This window comes from Dama dama, chromosome 2, assembly GCF_033118175.1.
Source record: "Dama dama isolate Ldn47 chromosome 2, ASM3311817v1, whole genome shotgun sequence".
NCBI lineage: Eukaryota > Metazoa > Chordata > Mammalia > Artiodactyla > Cervidae > Dama > Dama dama.
The window spans coordinates 19,560,362-19,577,852 of record NC_083682.1 but is presented as its reverse complement, the minus strand read 5'-3'; the positions used below and the strand labels follow the sequence as shown (position 1 = coordinate 19,577,852).

Sequence of the window (17,491 nt, the reverse complement as noted above, 5' to 3'; positions counted from 1 at the left end):
TACTTTAGGCTGTCTCAATGTTTAAAAATCTGGGTTTATAAAGGCTAAATTTAGAAACTAATTATTCCCTTTTTAAAGGATTCACAGTAGGACATAAGTCAATAAAAAAGGAAGAAAACTCTCCAGCATATTTAAAATAGAATTCAATTTACATGAAACTTTTCGGAATCTCTCCTATTGTACCAAACAAGGTCAAGTTGTAAGACAGTTTTGTCCACTCTTTAATTACCATGCCTTGAAAAGATTGAGCACAAAACTCTTCAGAAGTTCAAAGTTGGATCTATGGATCTGAGTGCATACAATGCCCACAGGTCACCTTTTTTTGTTTTGGTTTCATGTTTGTTTTTTAGGCTATGCCATGCAGCATGTGGGATCTTATTTCTCTGACCAGGGATTGAACCCATGCCCTCTCCATTGGGAGCACAGAGTCTTAACCATTGGACCACTAGGGAAGTCCTGACACATCACCTTTAAAGCAAAGCAAGAATGGACACTTTTTAAATGCACAAATTGTCGATTATAGTATCATGTAACCATGCTGCAATGCCCACAGCTCTTGGATAGGATCAACAATCGACTCACACATAGAATACGTATCTTTGAGGGACCTAACAGAAGTGAGGCTCAATTCTGGAACATAAATTCCCAGTCCATCCTATAATAACTCCTGAATAATTTGAACATGAGTTATACAATGAAGTAGAAAGATTTAGGCACTGAAAACAAAATAAATGATCACTAAGATATTATAATGGTAATATATTAGGTCACTTTTAATTACAAGGGAACTAAACCAATGCAAATTGATTTAGGTAGGAGAGGAAACCATTCATGCAAATAAAGGTATAAGGGTAAATAAAACTCAGGAATAATTGGATATAGATGTTTAAAAAATGAAAAAGTGAAAGTTATTGGGAATCAGCTCCTTTCAATCTCTTGGCTTTGTCTTCTCATTTATTGACTTCGTTTTCATATAGTTTCCCACAAATGATGACAAACATTTGTCAAAAGTGTCAAATATGACAAACATATTTCCAAGTCTTCATGAAACACTTTGCCCTTATATGTAATCAGATTGATCAAACTATGTGAAGTCTTCTAGTGTTTCTGGGGATAAACCTGCTTCCTCAACAAAAAGTTGTCCCATTGATGACAATCCCAAAAAATGAGAGTGCTGCATACATTTCAAAAAGTACAAAATTGTATCAGTTTCTTCAGAAAATTTTTCACCAGCAGCACTTAGAAGAGTCAGCAACAGGTTTCATAAGAATTCAAGTTGCATTTGGAAGTTTATGTTAATGCATATATATGGAATTTAGAAAGATGGTAACGATGATCCTACATGCAAGGCAGCAAAAGAGACACAGATATAAAGAAGAGACTTTTGGACTATGTGGGAGAAGGTGAAGGTGGGATGATTTGAGAGAATAGCATTGACACATGTACATTACCATACGTAAAGCAGACGATCAGTGCAAGTTCAATGCATGAAGCAAGGCAGTCAAAGCTGAGTGCTCTGGGACAACCCAGAGGGACGGGGTGGGGAGGGATGGGGAGACACGTGTGCAGGAGTGGGTGATTCATGTCTATGTATGGCAATAACCACCACAATATTGTAAAGAAATAATCTTCCAATCAAAATTAATTAATTATAAAAGAGGAAGTCATTCAGAATTCTTAAAAATCTTCCAGCTCTTTCTGTTTTCTTGCCGTTTGCTCTAGACAAGCTTTTGTTCCAGAGATCCATAATTGCCATCTATTCCATCACTAGCTTTGTGGCTTTGAGCAAATGGCCTGAACAACTATGAATCTAAGTTTTTTCCATCAGTATGAAGATCGCTGGTGGCTAATAATTAAGTCATTAAGTTAAATAATATTTGCAAATCTTTTATCGTCTCATGTGCAGTTCTTTTTTCTTTTAGAAACTGAACTCAGGTGCTATAATGGGAATTCACAGGACGAAGGGCCACTCTGTAGAATATCTGAGCACAGATAGCCTTCACAGCACAAGTACAGTGGAAAATAATCTTGAAATTCTATCCGGAGACCAGGTACTATTAACTCTCCAGCTAACCAGATTTAAGACCTTAGGACATTCTCTTCACTCTTTGGATTTTAAGTTTATTCACACAGAACAGATAAGTGCTTAAACAAAGATTACTTCTAGAACTTCTATGTATATAATATTTTCTATGTATTTATCGTATCTTCTGTGTGCGCGCACATGCACACACACTCAAAGGCACACGCACACAGGTCCAACTCTTGGTGACCACATGGACTGTAACCCACCAGGCTCCTCTGTCCGTGGGATTTTCCAGGCAAGAATACCGGAATGGGTTGCCACTTCCTACTCCAGGGGTCTTCCCAACTCGGGGATTGAAACCATTTCCACTCGCATTGGCAGGCAGATTCTTTACCACTGTGCTATCTGGGAATCTCCACCTTCTATGTATTGATGTTGCCGTTCAGTCGATTAATCGTGTCCAACTCTGTGACTTTAAATCAAGAATTCAAATCTCTACACTAGTTAATAGACTTTTATCTTCAGGGACAACAAATCCCAACTTAATTGAGGTAAACAATATGGAATGTATTAGCTCACCTGACAAGAAGACTGAACAGAGGATGATTCGAAAGCTGATTTATTCAGTAGCTCTATGATCTGTTTATGGGTCTGGATTCCTTCTGCCTTTCCACGCTGTTGTCCTTGACAAATTGATAAGATGGTTACAGCAACTCCAGACAATACATAGTGTACATTGTTGCTCAGAGACAAAGAGGGACTCTTTCTTCTTGAACATTTTTGTAAGAAAAAGAAAAGCATTTTCCAAAAGAATTGGAGTTGGGGTGACTAAACAATTTATCTTCCAAACAGAGGCTGTTCTGTGAGTGAAAATGGAACATAACTGTCTTGGACTAATGATGTTTCACCGTCTGCATAGGGGTGGAGCTGGGGTTCTCCTCCCTCAGACAATGGGAGGACGAATGTCTGTACAAAGACTGGGATGGTTGCTGGGAAAACAAATAATAGTGTCTGTTGCAGCTATTAGCCGTTGACTATCCATGCATCTCTCTCTATGCTCATCTCTAGTTGATCTTTGATTTGCATTTACATGAGAAAAGCCTGTAGTTCCAGACACATCATGCTGTTGCTTATCTTTTTTGTTACTTTCCCTTTGTCTGGAATTATTGCCACTCATCCATTACTCGCTGGCTCCTACCTACCTGATGAGTCTCCATCATTAAGACAAAAGTACTCAGATCTCTTTCCTTAACCTCTATCCTCTACCTGCCTCAGGATAGATGTCTGTTCCCTATGCTACCACAGGATTTCATCTTACATCTCTATATTTTCCTTGCTTCCTCCTTGGAAGAAAAAGTATGACAAACCTAGACAGCATGTTAAAAAGCAGAGACATCACTTTGCCAACAAAGGTCCTTATAGTCAAAGCTGTGGTTTTTCAACAGTCATGTACAGATGTGAGAGTTGGACTATAAAGAAGGCTGAGCACCAAAGAATTGATGCTTTCAAATTTTGGTGCTGAAGAAGACTTTTACGAGTCCCTTGGGCTGCAAGGAGATCAAGCCAGTCCATCCTAAAGGAAATCAACCCTGAATATTCACTGGAAGGACTGATGCTGAAGCTGAAGTTCCAAAGCTGTGGCCATCTAATGCAAAGAGTTGACTCATTGGAAAAGATTCAAATGCTGGGAAAGATTGAAGGCAAAAAGGAGAAGGGGATGGCAGAGGATGAGGTGGTTAAATAGCATCACTGACTCAGTGGACATGAATCAACAAACTCTGGGAGATAGTGAAGGACAGAGGAGCCTTTCATGCTGCAGTCCATGGAATCTCAAAAAATCAGACATGAATTTGCAACTGAACAACAGCAACTACTGTACATTTTCCACTCTGTATTTAGATTTGGCTTGAGTGTTGAATTGTCTTTCTAAACTTAGAACTGAATAAATGAGGGTATAGGAGAAGGAAATGGCAACCCACTCCAGTATTCTTGCCTGGAAAATCCTGTGGACAGAGGGGGGCTACAATCCATGGGGTTGCAAGAGTCAGACACGACTTAGCAACAAAAGCACAACCACCACAGTCGGTGCCTGGCATAGTCAAATAACTGGAATAAGCACATGAAACACACAGTAAATTAAGAATGATTGAATAAACCTTAATCCAGACAGCAGAGTTCAGAAACTCCATACCATAAAGAGCCTGAGACACGTGCGCCCCAATGTTCATCGCAGCACTGTTTATCATAGCCAGGACATGGAAACAACCTAGATGCCCATCAGCAGACAAATGGATAAGGAAGCTGTGGTATATATACACCATGGAATATTACTCAGCCGTTAGAAAGAATTTATTTGAATCAGTTCTAATGACATGGGTGAAACTGGAGCCCATTATACAGAGTGAAGTAAGCCAGAAAGATAAAGAACATTACAGCATACTAACACATATATATGGAATTTAGAAAGATGGTAATGATAACACTGTATGCAAAACAGAAAAAGAGACACAGATGTACAGAACAGACTTTTGGACTCTGTGGGAGAAGGCGAGGGTGGGATGTTTCGAGAGAACAGCATGAATATTATCTATAGTGAAACAGATCACCAGCCCAGGTGGGATGCCTGAGACAAGTGCTCGGGCCTGGTGCCCTGGGAAGACCCAGAGGAATCGGGTGGAGAGGGAAGGGGATCGGGATAGGGAATACATGTAACTCCATGGCTGATTCATGTCAATGTATGACAAAACCCACTGCAATGTTGTGAAGTAATTAGCCTCTGACTAATAAAAATAAATGAAGAAAAAAAAAAGAGCCTGAGATTGAAAAAATAGATATTGGATTTCCAGAGTCCTAATGCCTAAGGTCTATCTTACCCAATCCAAATAAAAAGTCCTTAGCTAAATACTGATGTGAGCTAAGAGGGTTTAGGGAAAAAAAAACAACAGGGCTAGCTGCAGACAGCATCCAGGGTTGAGAGTCATTCCTATTATTAGGGTATAATTGACAACTTTCCTATAGACACTAATTCATTTGGTATTAAATTAATTAGAATTAAACAGGCCTTTAAATCATTTCTTATTCCTAGAAGGGGAGAAGTGTTTTTAAACGCAAAATCAAACCAAGGTTTTTCCCCACAACTTGTGGACACAGCAGGGGAAAGAAAGGGTGGAACAAATTGAGAAAGTAGCATCGTCACATGCAGACTATCACGCATAAAATAGATAGCTAGTGGGAAGCTGCTATGGAACACAAGGAGCTCACCTCGGGGCTCTGTGATGACTTAGGGGGTGGGATGACTTAGAGGGGAGGGAGGCTTACGAGGGAAAGGAGGTAGTTATAATTATGACAGACTGTGTTTTTGTAGAGCAGAAACCAACATAACATTGTAAAGCAATTTTCTTCCAATTCAAAAATAAATTAAAAAGAGAGAGAGACTGCCTCCTGGAGAATGTTACTTTAGGCTTCTCTGACACAAGATTGGTTGCAAGAGCGCATTTCACAGGGAATTTGTTCTTCTCTAAAGCCAACAGGGCAGGAAGAAACTGACAGTGGAATGCATTTTAAATTATCACAGGTTTGGATCCCACTGTAATTTGGGACATGCTATTTTTTAACAAGTTTCCTCTCTGGTAAAATTAGGTAACAGATCCTACCTCATAAAGTTATTATGAAATAATTAGCTAGGTAATATAAGTGCCAGGAACTTATTAGGCTTTCAATAAATTCTGCTTAACAGCCTCCCTCTCTTGAAACTGAGATTCAAACTTTACTTCAGATAAAGATGAAGTCGTGGATTCCCCAGAAAAAAATTAATTCAGCATCTTACTTCATACAAGCAAAAACAAAAACACAAAACCAAATTTCACAAACTAGATGACGACATCTACCTAAGAAACTCTCCTTGATTAAAATGAAAAGGGATGTGGTTATCTCTTTATCTTCCTTTTCATGCAGAGACCACAAAGCCAAAGCAGAATGCTGAGCATGATTGTATTACAATATGCATTGTGCATTTAGTTTTACTGCAAATCCCAATCTGTTCTTTTTCAAAACAATGCATATCTTGGATAGAACTGACTATTTTGCAAATTAAGCTCTTTAAAGGTGAGACTGGTTCTGAATTGTAGCCTAGAGGGTCTTTTTAGAATTTTATGTGCTTGAAGACTCTATGGGACAATCTCTTGAGATTCCTTACAGCTCTGGAGCTCTGTGGATCTATAAGTCAACGTATTCTCTAGCTTCAAGAAAAGCACACGAATTCTCTTAATGAGAACAGGGTCAAAAGGACACACTTCTTATTGATGAATCAACAATTCAGTCCTACCAAGACAAGGTGGCGTTAGTGGTAAAGAACCCGCCTGCCAATGCAGGAGACCTAAGGGACTGGGTTGGGAAGATCCCCTGGAGGAGGGCGTGGTAACACTTACCTCCAGTATTCTTGCCTGGAGAATCCCAGGGACAGGGGAGCCTGGAGGGCTATAGTCCATCAGGTCACAAAGAATCAAACACAGCTGAAGCAACTTAACACACACCCTCATAGACTCTTATGACAGTTCAGTTTTAGAATGGAAACGGAAATATTTTGAAAAAACAGTGATGGAGAAATGGAAATAGACTGCCGTAAAGAGTACCTCTAATTTAGAAGGCAGGGGTCTGAAACAAAATAATAGCTCATCTACTTTTGAGTCTGATGGTTAACTAGATAGTTTGATTTCAACAGATTAAGAATTAAACTGCGTGTGGTCTTGATATGACATCAAAAGATGGTCACCATTCATATTTAACATTGAAGCAAAAACCATGAGTAAATAGTACATGAACTCTAATATGATTTTCGGGCCTGATGGATATTTAGCTGAATAAAATCAACCTGTAAGTGAATAACTCAACTGATGTTGACAGAGGTACGGAGTGCTGTTTCCTCTTGATCTAAGAGAATAAAAACTAAAAACTCCATTTGTTTTTTTTTTTTTTTTTTTCTTTAATTAAGACTACAGCATTATCAGGCTTTAGAAGACTGAACAGAATGCACAGATGAATTGCTATTTAATTAAGCTTTCCAAGAAACTTTTGAAGCCAGCAGATTAAATACGGGCTTCTACTTTTTGTGGTATTTTAAGGAACTTTTAATTGTTTGTCTCATGGTTGATAAACTTTAAAAAATGTAAAATCAACACAATGTAAGCTGAGAAAAGCAAACCAATAGGGTTTTTTGTTTTGTTTTTCTTCTTTATTCATTGCTAATGTCAGAAGGCAGCGTTGGGAGCGTCCTGTGGCTCAGTGGTGAAGAATCTGCCTACCAGTGCAGGAGACACTGGTTCAATCTGGGATCCAGGAAGATCCCATGTGCCTCAGAGCGGCTAAGCCTGTGTGCCACAACTATGGAGCCCAGGAATGCAGCTGTTGAAGCCCCTGCCTCCTAGAGCCCATGCTCTGAAACAAGAGAAGTCACCACAATGATAAGCCCATGGACAGAAACTAGAGAGTAGCCCCCACTCCCTGCAACTAGAAAAAGCCCTCTTGCAGTGATGAAACCCAATGCAACCAAAATAAATAACTAAAATTATTTTTTAAAAAAGAAGACAGCTTTGGAAGTTTTCTGTGAACACATCTCTATATATGTTTGGAAGCCACTGTGCCTTGCTTAAGGTGGCAGTTCTAACCATAATATATTGTAATATCGTACAGAAAAAAAAAATCACTTTTGTTAAAAGAGCTGAATTTAAATATTCTTGGTCACTTCCATAGCTGTAATCAATATGTGAGCAAATTTAGGCCTAAAGAGATGAGTATAAAATAAGTTTGCTTTTCCTTTAACAACCAAATTGAAATGTTTTAGAATCTCCACTCCCTCTTAATGAGCAGTGATATCAATCTTACATATAGGTCCCCTCTCTAAATATATCCTAAAATCCTCAAAGATGTTCAATGTATCCTTGTATGTGTGCTTGTCATCACTCACATAATACTATCCTCCAGGGACCCAGAAGTCAACCCATGAGCAGCTGCAGGTGAGGGTTGTCTAGCTCTTGACAGTGGGAATCATTTCCTTCAGTTTAGTGGCTCAGGCGTGTCCCAGATATAGGATCCTGGTGGGGCTACTGACTCTTAATGCTTTCCTCTTCATCTCCTCTCATGACTAAGTTCATGAAGACCCAGGTTCAATCCCTGAGTTGGCAAGATCCCCTGGAGGAGGGCATGGCAACCCACTCCAGTATTCTTGCCTGGAGAATTCCATGGACAGAGGAGCCTGGCGGGCTACAGTTCATAGGGTCACAGAGTCAGACACGACTGAAGCAATTTAGCACACACACACACAATTGTTTTACTCAAGTCACAGCCATCATGCCAGGGTCTTAGAACCAGAAGGCCTCCTGTTTGGGGCCCATTCTTAACTCTGTCTGGGGTAACCCGCCACTCCATCTCTCTGTGCCCGTAAATGAGGCAAATCTCAGGCCCAAATCTCTTTGAAGGTATACTGTTATTTATTGACTGTCTTTCTTACCTGTTGGATCATCTCAGTTGTATTTCTCAGACTTGTTTTTATTTATCAGACATATTTTTATGAAGGGAGAGGTAGACTAGTGTTCCTATCTCCTTGCCCTCAGAAGACTCAGAATTATTTAAATCAAGGTATGCAGATCTTTAGAAGGGTTAGGTTCTGCTTATTTCTAAGACTCAAATGCAGAAAGAAATGTTGGGGGAAAAATGTTCTAATTTCCCCCCATGAATTGCATATAACTTCCAGGCTCCTGCATGATTTGAATGATCACTTATAAATCATTACCATTTATTGTGTGACTAGCTTGTATGAAAAATGTTGCTGATTGACAGAGGTTTTTGTAATTATGACAGTTATATCTTCCAAGAGTTTAATGATTTAGTACAGTAATTTTCAAATGAGTTTTATGTTTTGTGTTTTGTCAAACATTTGATTAAACTTCTGTTTTGCTTTTATATCCAAACTATTTTTAAAACTATAATAAAACAAACACACTTAAAAGTATTCTATTCCAACTTTTTATACTCCATTAGATATTAATTTAATAACTTGTCCTGCCAGATTAACTTGGTTGGGGGCAGACCTGGGAATAAAACTTTGAACTTTTTATGAATGTGTAATTGATTAGGAATGATGTAGCTTGGCAATGATCCTTTTAATCAGGGCTTCAAATGGCTGCTAAGGTAAAATTGTACAAGGAAGCAGTGTAACACCTCTTTAAAGGCCAAGCTATCCAGCATCTCTAGATTCTTATGCTTAAGATACAACATGTTGTCTTATGATAAGTTAGTATTCTAAAATTAGTGTCATTATAAATTTTTGTTGCTTACTATGTTTTTGGTTAACTTGTAAAGTTAAGATCTTGATAGTTTTGGGCTTGCATACAAAAAATTTTTAACTTTGGATTTTATATTAATTGAAATGACCTGAAAAGTTTTGATGTTTTGGGTGAATGTTTGACATATATGACCAAGGTATCTAATTCTTATTTTTCTTATGGTATTAAGTAGGTCATAAGATTATAGATATTAAATACATTTTACTTAACAATAGTACTTTTAAATGGATGCATAATCCATTCATTGACACTCACCATATCATGTTCATATGAATTCTTCCTGATTTCCTCTAAGCTAGGAGGTCCTTTCCTTGTGTTCCTATAAGTACTCTCAAAATATATACAGGGATCATGGAATATTATAGTGTTCAGTTTGGGCATCTGACTCTCCCTGGGGTTATGACGTCATTGAATATAAGAACTGGGACTTTTATTCCATATCCTGAACAACACTGTTTGCTTTATAATTGGAAATTAGAACATTAATGCCTCAATTATAGATTTGCATACTATCGAATATTAGGTCAGAAAAAAACAGTACTTTAAGATACTAGGACAGCTGTTTTCAAATCTGTGAAAGGACGTCTGAGTTTTAGTAAGACTCTCCTTTTGTTCTTGCTTTCATTCTTGCTGCTGAGAAAGGTTGAACTAGGTTAGATACGAATACATTAAGAAAAAGTACATTTCAACTCAATATTAATAAGATATTTTGAAAATTATTTCATTTTTCTTGGCCTAAGAGGTCATCTGGTATCATATTTGGATAATTTCATCATTGGATGGATGCTGGATGATAAGACCAGTAAGTTATTAGAGATCTGCTCACTTCTTTAATAAGAAGGAATGTCTAATTTTTGCCTTCTCCAGGAGTCAGATCTCAAAAATTCTATTTTTATTCCCAAATAGAGGGAGGTAAACAAATAAAAGACAAAATAGGAAACTTTTTTTCTCAATTGAAAAAGGAGAAAGTTTTCTGCTTTTCTCAGAAAGAGCCAACATATGGCTCTTTTCAAATTTATCTTTGTGAATTTCTTTGTCAATTCGATTCTGTGCTTGGCTTTGTTTTGCTTGTTTTGTTTATTTTTAAGCATTTATTTAGTTCTAGCACAGGTAATAAAATGTGACAACTTTTGTGCTTTACGTTAGTCATTAGAACTGCCCGGGGAAATTAGTTTGGAGAGAGTTTCATTTCACAAATAAGAAGTTGAGGATTATAAATATCATATATCTTGCCCAAAGTCAGAGATATTAATCATACTCACCTCTGATGGAGTGCTTACTGTATAAGAGATGCTTTACAGATGTTAATTCTAATCCACACAACTCAAAAAGATTTGAGTTTTGGAGGTAAATTTTTATTAAAGTACATGTTACAAAGAAAACTGCACAGATTCTAAGTGTATAGGTCCATGAATTCTCTATAAATGAATACATTTATATAAAAACTTTCTAGATGACAATATAGAACATACCAATGCTCTAGAAATTTAACTTGCCATCTCTCTTTGTTACTGTTCTGGCCCAAGGTAAGAACCATCCTGATTTTTGTAACCATCAATTAATTGCATCTGGATTTGAACTGTTAAAACAATGAATTCATTTTTGTTCTCCCCTGCATCTGTGTGAATTATCTTTGTGGTTCTGTACAGTAAAATTTCACTATTTTAATTGCTGTATGTTATTCTATGTAAAGGGTTTCCCAGGTGGTACAGTGATAAAGAATCAGCCTGCTAATGCAGGAGATGCAAGAGGTGTGGGTTCGATCTCTGGCTCAAGAAGTTTCCCTGAAGTAGGAAACAGCAACTTGCTCCAGTTTTCTTGCCTGGGAAATCCCATGGACAGAGGAGCCTGATGGGCAACAGTCCATGGGTTCACAAGAGTCTGACAAAACTGAGCAACTGAGCACGCACACACACACACATACATTCTATATTAAGAATATATCACAAGTTATTCATTCTCTAGTAAATGTATATGGTGTTTCCAGTTAGGACCCTTTCGAATTGTATCATTATAAATAATTTTGTTTACATTTTTAGTGAATATGTGTATGCATTTCTCTTTTGGTGTATATTTGAGAGTAGAATTACTGGGTATATCTAAATGCAGCTTCAATACACATTAAATATTCTTCTAAAATTTCCAACTTATGTGTCTACTACAAGTGGTATGGGACAGTTCCTACAGCTAAATATATTTGCCTAAATTTGTTATCAATCCCTGGGTTGGGAAGATCCCTTGGAGTAGGAAATAGCAACCCGCTCCGGTATTCTTGCCTGGAAAATCCCATGGACTAAGGAGCCTGGTGGGCTACAGTCCATGTAGTTAAAAAGAGTCAGACACAACTGAACACATACACACACAAATTAGTTATCACCAACTTTTTCTTTTCTATGTTAGATATTATGGTAGGTAAAAGCTTTATGATATTCACCACTTTTTCAAATAGGCCATTTATGTATCTCATTGGTGAGGTGTCTGTTCAAACTTTTGCCAAGTTTATTTTTCATGTGGTTCTCTGTGTTTTAAAAAATTATTTCTAAAAGCGTTACATATTGACTTTATATTCTGACTTTGTAATTCCAGTAGCCATGCTATACTCACTCATTATTTCTAATAACTTACTTTAGATGTTCTGATATTTTTTACACATACAGTCGTATTGCCTCTGAATAATAGCAAATGTTTCCTCCTTCCCAACACACACACTGTTCTATTTTGTTTTTCATTTTTTTGCCTTAATGCACTGGTTAGGGCTCTGGTACAACCCAAAAAATAGCCAGAAGCCTTGTACATTTTTCAACTGACGGGCAGAGGGAACTTTAAATGATTTATAAATAAATACAATGTTTGCCCTATTTTTTTCCACAAACAATTTATCAGGTTATGGAAATTTGCTGAGTTTTTGTGTGTTTGTTTTCTTTGGTTGACTGATTAGTTTTAATGAGAAACAGAATTTTAAATTAATAGACTTTATATTTAGAAAATTTTAAATTTACATAAAAATGGAGTATATACTACAGAGCTCCTATCTCTCACACACACACACACACACACACACACACAAACACATTTTCCAATTATTAACTCATACACACACACACACACATTTTCCAATTATTAACATCTTGCATTATGTTGGTACCTTTATTACAATTAATGAATCAATATTGATACATTATTATTAACTGAAAGTAATATTTTCTATTTCCATTTGCTCTTCAGAAAGTAAGATTCTGTAGGTTTTGACAAGTACACTCACTATTACAATATCACACGGAATAGTTCACCATCTGAAAAACCCTCTGCACTTAATCTAATTATCCCTCCTCCACCTGAACACTTGGCAACAACTAATGCTTTTTTTCCTTATGTTTGCTTTTATTTTTTCCTTATATTTAATGTAAATGTCTAGTAAATAGCGTACAGTTAGTCTTGCTTCTTTTATTCATTCTCATCATCTTCGTCTTTTCATTGGTATATTTAGACCATTCACATTGAAAGTGATTATGGGTATAGTTGGGTAAATACCCAACGTATTTCATACAAGTTTCAATGTGTTGTACTTGTTCTTTCTTTTTTTAAGCTTCTTTTTTCTGACTTTTCTTGTTTTATTTGGACATTTCATATGACTCCATTTCCTTTTCTCTCTTAGCATACCAATTGCACTGTTTTTTAAATTTAAATCTAGGTTTCCTTAGAGTTTGCAGTGTATATTAACTACTAATTGAAGTCCATTTTCTAAGATTACTGTACCACTTCATACATAGTTCTAGGATCTCATAAGAGACTATTCCTGATCTTCCTTCTCATCTTTTATTCCATTGCTGTCATTCAACTGTTACATGTTGTGATCACCTGATACAATGTTGCTATTATTAATTTGAGCCAATATTTATTATACCAATAATAATAAGTAAAACAGAAGATTTTCTTTTAACTTTATTCTTCTCTAATACACTCACTCTCTTTCATTCTGCAAATCCAAATCTTTTTCCTGTCTCCTTTTCCTTCCCTCTGAAGAACTTATTTTAATCATTCTTGCAAGGCAGAACTACTAGCAATGAATTTCCTCAGGTTTTATTTGAATGGAAAGGCTTTTTTTTTAATTAGAGTATAGTTGCTTAGAGTTTTGTGTTGGTTTCTGCTATACTAGAACTCTGTCTATAGTAAAAAAAATTTTCAAAATTTTCACTCTAGGCAGAGTTCTAGGTTGGTGGGGATTTTTAAAATTACTCTCTATACTTCTTGTTAGTACTGTCTCTGACAAGAAGGCCAAAGAAAAATGGACATTTCTTCCTCTAAAGGTAAAGCATACCTTTACTCTGACACCTTTGCAATTTTTTTCTGTCTTTGACTTTTACAACCTGAATATAATATGCCTATGAGTACTCTTCTTGTTTTTTATCCTGCTTGTTACTCTCTGAGCTTCCTGCATCTGTGGTTTGGTGTCTGTCACTAAGGAAGATTCCATGGAGAAGGAAATGGCAACCTACTGCAGTATTCTTGCCTGGAGAATTCCCTGGACAGAGGAGCCTGGCAGGCTACAGTCCATGGGGTCACAAACAGACATGACTGAGCACGCATGCAATAATAGCTCCTTAAAATCTTCTAGGTGGCACAGTGGTAAGGAATATACCTGCCAATCCAGGAAATGCAAGAGATGTGGGTTTAATCCCTGGGTTGGGAAGAGTCTCTAGGAAAGGAATTTCCTACACTCTCCAGTATTCAGAGAAGGCACTGGCGACCCACTCCAGTACTCTTGCCTGGAAAATCCCATGGATGGAGGAGCCTGGTAGGCTGCAGTCCATGGGGTCGCTAAGAGTCGGACAGGACTGAGCGACTTCACTTTCACTTTTCACTTTCATGCATTGAAGAAAGAAATGGCAACCCACTCCAGTGTTCTTGCCTGGAGAATCCCAGGGACAGGGGAGCCTGGTGGGCTGCTGTCTATGAGGTCACACGAGTCGGACACGACTGAAGTGACTTAGCAGCAGCAGCCAATATTCTTGCCTGGGAATTCTCTTGGAGAGAGGAGCCTGGTGAGCTACAGCCCAAAGGGTCACAAAGAATCAGATATGACTTATTAATAGCAACTAAACAACAGCTAAAGTGAAAGAATCCCTTAGAAGAATCTCTTAGAATAAATGGAGTAGCCCTCATAATCAACAAGAGTCTGAAATGCAGTACTTGGATGCAATCTCAAAAATGACAGAATGATCTCTGTTCACTTCCCAGGCAAACCATTCAATATCGCAGTAATCCAAGTCTATGCCCCAATCAGTAATGCTAAAGAAACTGAAGTTGAATGGTTCTGGGAAGACCTACAACGCCTTCTAGAACTAACATGAGAAAAAAAGATGTCCTTTTGATTATAGGGGACTGGAATGCAAAGTAGGAAGTCAAGAGATACTTAGAGTAACATGCAAATTTGGCCTTGGAGTACAAAATAAAGCAGGGCAAAAACTAACAGAGTTTTGCCAAGAGAATGTACTGGACATAGCAAACACCCTCTTCCAAGAACATAAGAGAAGACTCTATACAAGGACATCAAATCAGATGGACACCAAAATCAGATTGATTATATTCTTTGCAGCCAAATATGGAGAAGCTCTATACAGTCAGCAAAAGCAAGACTGGGAGCTGACTATGGCTCAGATCATGAACTCTGTATTGCCAAATTCAGACTGATATTGAAGAAAGTAGGGAAAACCATTAGATCATTCAGGTATGGCCTAAATCAAATCCCTTATGATTATACAGTGGAAGTGACAAATAGATTCAAGGGATTAGATCTGATAGACAGAGTGCCTGAAGAACTATGGATGGAGGTTCGGGACATTGTACAGGAGGCAGTGATTAAGACCATCCCCAAGAAAAAGAAATGCAAAAAGGCAAAATGGTTATCTGAGGAGGCTTTATAAATAGCTGAGAAAAGAAGAGAAGCTAAAAGCAAAGGAGAAAAGGAAAGATATACCCAGTTGAATGCAGAGTTCCAAACAATAGCAAGGAGAGATAAGAAAGCCTTCCTCAGTGATCAGTGCAAAGAAATAGAGGAAAACAATAGAATGGGAAAGACTAGAGATCTCTTCAAGAAAATTAGAGATACCAAGGGAACATTTCCCACAAAGATGGGCTCAATAAAAGACAGAAATATATGGACCTAACAGAAGCAGAAAATGTTAAGAAGAGGTGGTAAGAATACATAGAAGGACTGTACAAAAAAGATCTTCATGACCCAGATAACCATGATGGTGTGATCACTCACCTAGAGCCAGACATCCTAGAAAGTGAAGTCAAATGGGCCTTAGGAAGCATCACTATGAAAAAAGCTAGTGGAAGTGACAGAAGTCCAGTTGACCTGTTTCAAATTCTAAAAGATGATGCTTTGAAAGTGCTACACTCAGTATGCCAGCAAATTTGGAAAACTCAGCTGTGGCCACGAGACTAGAAAAGGTCAGTTTTCATTTCAATCCCAAAGAAAGGCAATGCCAAAGAATGTTCAAACTACCACACAATTGCACTCATCTCACATGCTAGCAAAATTCTCCAAAGAGGCTTCAATAATACATGAATCATGAACTTCCAGATGTTCAAGCTGGATTTAGAAAAGGCAGAGGAACCAGAGATCAAATTGCCAACATCTGCTGGATCATTGAAAAAGCAAGAGTGTTCCAGAAAAAAAAATCTACTTCTGTTTTATTGACTACACCAAAGCCTTTGACTGTGGAAAATTCTGAAAGAGATGGGAATACCAGACCACCTTACCTGCCTCCTGAGAAGTCTATATGCAGTTCAAGAAGCAAGAGTTAGAACTGTACATGGAAAAAGAAAAAAATGAAAATAAAATAAAATAAGAACTGTACATGGAACAAAAGACTGGTTCCAAATTGGGAAAGGAGTACATCAAGGCTCTATATTGTCCCCCTACTTATTTAACTTATATGCAGAGTACATCAAATGAAATGCCAGGCTGGATGAAGCACAAGCTGGAATCAAGATTGCCAGGATCAATATCAATAACCTCAGATACGCAGATGACACCACCCTTATGGCAGAAAGCAAAGAAGAACTAAAGAGCTTTTTGATGAAAGTGAAAGAGGAGAGTGAAAAATTTGGCTTAAAACCCAACATTCAGAAAACTAAGATCATGGCATCTGGTTCCATCACTTCATGGCAAATAGATGAGGAAACAATGGAAACAGTGAGAGACTTTATCTTTTGGGGCTCCCAAATCACTGCAGATGGTGACTGCAGCCATGAAATTATAAGAGGCTTGCTCCTTGGAAGAAAAGCTATGACCAACCTAGACAGCACATTAAAAAACAGAGATATTACTTTACTAACAAACGTACATCTAGTCAAAGCTATGGTTTTTCCAGTAGTCATGTATGGATATAAGAGTTGGACTATGAAGAAAGCTGAGCACCAAAGAACTGATGCTTTTGAACTGTGGTATTGGAGAAGACTCTTGAGAGTCCCTTGGACTGCAAGGAGATCAAACCAGTCCATCCTGAAGGAGATCAGTTCTGATTATTCATTGGAAGGACTGATGCTGAAGCTTAAACTCCAATACTTTGGCACCTGATGAGAAAAACTGACTCCTTGGAAAAGACCCTGGTGCTGGGAAAGATTGAAGGCAGGAGGAGAAGGGGATGACAGAGGATGAGATGGTTGGTTGGCATCACCAAAGTGATGGACATGAGTTTGAGTAAGCTCTGGGAGTTGGTGATGGACAATGAAGCCTGGCGTGCTGCAGTCCATGGGGTCACATAGAGTCAGACACAACTGAGCGACTGAACTGAACTGAAACAATAGCAATACCTCTTTAAATAGAGTTATGTCTTGCATCTCTCTTAGTTATAATTTTATCTTATATACTGGGGCCCTGTTTATGTGTTGGTGAAGTGTTGGGGAAGGGAAGTAATCTATGCTTTTATGATTGAATCTCAATTGTTTAATTAAGTCTAGTTCCCTGCACTGAGAGCTGCGGAAGCTTTTCTTGGGTGTTTTTTTTTTTTTTTCCTTCTTCTTTTCTCCTCTCCTTTTGTGAGACGGAAAGTATAAAGGCAGTTGTCCAACTGCATTTTTACCAGGTCAAGTAAGTCTTTGGCAGAGTCATTAG

The 17,491-nt window shown here is 37.8% G+C and overlaps 1 pseudogene; it reads left to right on the top strand.

The window, feature by feature from the left end:
• Positions 1 to 17,491, top strand: part of LOC133067966 (cytosolic iron-sulfur assembly component 2B-like) — a 66,863-nt pseudogene that overhangs the window by 31,501 nt on the left and 17,871 nt on the right.